General features: G+C 35.4%; 1 protein-coding gene across 1 annotated transcript in view; it reads left to right on the top strand.

The window, feature by feature from the left end:
• The window catches only part of LOC106102816, a 24,759-nt gene that overhangs the window by 18,506 nt on the left and 1,811 nt on the right, over positions 1 to 4,442 (top strand). The gene's annotated exons all lie outside the window — the stretch shown is intronic.

Raw genomic sequence — 4,442 nt, 5'->3', positions numbered from 1 at the left:
GCGACTCCGTCCGCTTGGAATTAAAAAAAAAACAAAAGTGAGTAACCTGTGTGTTTCTTTACACTATTCTTTATATCCGTACCAAATATTGATCGAAATCGGTTCAGCTGTTTAGACTACAAACTCGAACATCCATCCATCTAAACTATCGAATTTACGATATGTATTAGTATGATTGTATGACACTTATCCACCAGAGGTAGAAATATTGAATTTTACAGAATTTTATATATTTTCAGTGGGCGAAAGTCCTGGCGCAACCGCGGGCGCGGTGAGGCGACGGCGCGCCTCCCGCGACGGGAAGTGACGTCGGCGGCGCGCGGAGCCCCGCCCCGCGCCGCCGCAAGCCCCGCTCCCGCTGCCGCTCGCGCTCCTGTACCCGCTGCCGCTAGACTGACCCTGCCCGCTGCGCCCCCACCGCCCCCACCCCTGCTTCATACACAACTGGCTCTACAACTGTTGACATCTCACAGACAAATTAAACAAAAACTATTGCCTACATCAACAAACTGTCAAAGTGAAATTAATCAATATTAATGTGTGTGTCAAATTTTTATATGTGGTGTGTATCTAAAAAAAATAATTTGTTGGCTTTTCGGATTTGATGAATCTCAACGATTTGGATAGTTTGTGCAATATAAATGGCAGAGATGTGACGGTGAAAGTTTAATGTTGTGTTGTGTTGTGGTTGCGCGTGGTTAGCGCGGGGAAGTGATGGTGGCCATTCGATGGTACGAAGTGTTAACAGTTGCCCCGTTCCTGACATCACAAAAACTTCAACCGCTTATATTATTTTTTTAACTAGTGAACAAATGTTACCATTTCACTATAGAGCACTAGTTTTCATTTAAATGTAAGTTACTTTTCTCTATTGAGTATTTTTAAGGTCGTCGGCGTATTTTTTTACCACCATTGGGCTGAATTCATCGGATGAGCTTGGGTCGACCGTGGGAGCCTTAGTATAGCGACTAGGAAGAAATCTTTCATTATTGTACAAAAAAGCACTCGACTGTAGGCACATTGTTATAATAGGATAAAAACCCGAGAGATATAAAAATAAATGCATAAAGTTTTAAAAGATATTTTCATACGTTTTTGCACGTAACATGTAATTTCGTGATCGGTGACGTGAACCGCGTGTAGTATATTCGTGTTTACGAGAGTCCGCCATCTTGGATACGTTATTGTTTTTTATATTTATTGATTCGAAATTTGAAAAAAGAGTGACGCTCGTTCCAAGATGGCGGCTTCCCGTTTAACGCATTCGCCGCTATTACGATGTAACATTAGTGTTTTTATATTTAAGGAATTCACGACCAATAATTGTAATTTTAATATGACACGAAACATGAATAATTTCATAGTGAAATGATAATAAACGTGACTGAGTGTTTCAACAGATCATCTGTTTGGGCTTCCAGTATACTAAACTTTTTGCTTTGACGCCCCCGTTTTATTTCTCGATATTAAAATCTGCCCTTTAATTGTTGACTATTTAAATATTTTTAAAATCGTTTTAAAATGTATTGAATCATTTTAACCCAGTGATCCTTGTAATATGCCAGCATTTCTTTTGCACTGTACATATTTGATTGGAATTTAAAAAGAAAAATTGTTTTCTTTTTCTTTTGTAGTTGCTAGTATTTATTATCACAATATTTTGATATACAGTCACTTATAGTAATGCATAGATTAAATATATTTTTCGATTCTTATGGAATCATGTGTGAGTAATGTTCACTTTAGGGTACTTATTTGTTCGCGTATTGCGATAGATGAATGTATCAAAATTGAACCTTGCAATTTGTTTCGCTGAATAATAAAATTTTGTACGTGTTCATAGTGTAGCGTGTGTCTAAGCGGTGAGCAAGATAGAAATATTTTTGCATGTTTTTTTGCGGTTCCTAATGTCTGAGAGGATAAGATCCAAAGCAATAATACGTGGATGTGACTTTAATTACTTTTATACGAAACGGTTTATAGTAACGATTGCCTTAAGAACACTCTATTCATCCCATACCTATATCCTAAGGGTCTATTCAGGCAGACCGGAGCATAGAATAGAATGTTTTTTGTCTCAAATAAATTTCAGCTTTATTGAATTGAAACAAGGTTTTATTTTAATTGCCACGTCTTTTATCATGAGAAAACGTAAAAAGTCAAATTAAACCTTGTTTCAATGAAGGTCAAATTTGTTTGAAATAAAAAAAATGTATTGTATTCTACGCTCCGGTCTGTCTGGAATAATCTGATAAGTTTCCATGCTATACACTTGATATTGTTATCTCTGTCATTCCCTTTGGAAAAGTAGAGATAGCAATGTTTTCAAGTGTGGCTATGGATTTTCACAGTTGTCTATCCACTTACAACTTTGTCCTTATATTTCCTACTTCAGATAATCCGCTAGGGTGGAACAGTGATACAAAATGTTTAGTATGTACGTAGTATTGATATAGTATATAATATTTTATAAAAAATCACATCGCCTGATAGTGCCCTATAATGTGCCGCGGGAGCTGTGGGTCTTCTGTGTTTGTTGAATAATATTAGTAATATACTAGTGGAGCGATGGCCAGCCGCCGGCGTCGGGCGGTGTAACACGAACTGCGTAACAAAAAAAGAAAGCCTTGTTTTTTTTAATCGTTTTAAATTATTAGTTTAAGAGAATAATCGGTACGGCCGATGTACAATCTCTTGTAAATTTTTATGTATAGATGGGGAAATTTAATATATGTTATGTGTTAAGATTTTCTTTTTGGATGAATTTTGATGGGGGTGCAGTCGGTGATTTTACCTTGTACATACGTATCGGCGACAGTAGCGCCAGCGGCGGTCGCCGCAAACCGACCCCTCCGTAGGAATACGAAGCCTTGTACTATAAATATATAAATGAACTACTTGTACCATGTAAAAATAGAAAATGGACTCTCAAAACTAGCTCTGTATATTGGGTGTATAGTAATCATTTTTTTTTAGTTTGTTTTGTTTTTAATTTTCGACTAATTGATAGTAATTTATGCCGATGAATTATCTATTATATACAATTATACATAATTATAAAAGAGAAAATACAAATAGTTTTAAAACACTATAAATATAGTATATAGGGGTTACACAACACAGATAGCATATAGTTTTGGTATGTAAACATGATATAACTTGTACATAGAGATGGAGAAATAGTAAATAAAAGAATTGATACAATAAAAAATTAACTTTATGTTATTGTAATATTTTTTCTAGTAGAGTTTAAATCGGAAAGGGCGCCCCCCTCCCCCGGGTGGGGGGTTGCAAACGCGAACGACTAAAAATGTTGTTGCAAATATTGGAAGTTCGTCTACCACCCCATTTTTATTGTGCATTATTTTCTGTAAGTTGCTTTCTCTGTCGTTCTACATTATTTTTTAAATCATATAATTATATTCATAAATTACGATGAGTCATGGTGAATTATTATCATATTATTATGAATGAAAAGAAATAAGGATTATTATTGTTCTGCTATTATTAAATTTGTAAAGTTAGTTTATTAATAAATGAATAAAAAAAAGTCTCGTATTATTATTCCATCTAATAGCTCGCCACCTTGTTCCCATTCATACTTCTTCCTACACCTAACAGGAAGGTTACGAGTGCATTTAATTACATAACAGCTGTTTATAATTAAAAAAAACTAAAGTGTGTAAGTTGTCGACGCCACCCAACAAAAAAGGGGAAAGGTATCTTATACTCATTATGCACCTCATTGATTGGTTAATAAAACAAATTTATTATTTTTCTGCAAAAATCAAACCCCTACAAAAGATACTCGATTATATGAAGATGGTTGTGGGATTATTGAATATTGTCGAGAAATTGGATATAAAAAAAGTCTTAGTAACGTTGTACCTTTTTGGGTTGTTATTATTTCTAGTTTAACGATGGCTTATTATGAGTTTAGTATTTATATCAGTAACATTATAAATGCGAAAGTTTACATGGATGGATGTTTGTTAGAGTTTGTAGCCTAAACGGCTGAAAAAATTTCGGTGACATTTGGCATAGATGTAGAGGATAGTCTGGTCTGGAAGAACACATAGGCTATACATTTGTTTTTTTTTTTAATTTCACGCGGACGGAGTCGCGGGAAAAAGCTATTATGGAATATATGCCAAAGTTTTATCGATTAAGAAAAAACGTCCTAACATCGATTTTAACGATTGCCCAGAATTGTTTGTTTTCGTTGGAAAAATTGAATGAAATACTGCATTTTCATTGGTTGATATTGGTCATCATTATTCTAAGGACCAATAGCAAGGCGTCTTGTTTGAGACCACGTGACGTAAAGCGCGAGTGGCGCATGTTCAATAGGTTAGTGATGGGACTCGAGTGATTTTTTTTCACTCGAGTCACTCGGTACTCGTAACATTCTCACTCGAATGCCACTCGAGTGAAGATAAGAC

The sequence above is a fragment of the Papilio polytes genome, unplaced genomic scaffold (assembly GCF_000836215.1).
Source record: "Papilio polytes unplaced genomic scaffold, Ppol_1.0 DF823901.1, whole genome shotgun sequence".
Lineage (NCBI taxonomy): Eukaryota > Metazoa > Arthropoda > Insecta > Lepidoptera > Papilionidae > Papilio > Papilio polytes.
The sequence above is the reverse complement of the archived record's forward strand: the minus strand, read 5'-3'. Positions and strand labels throughout refer to the sequence as shown.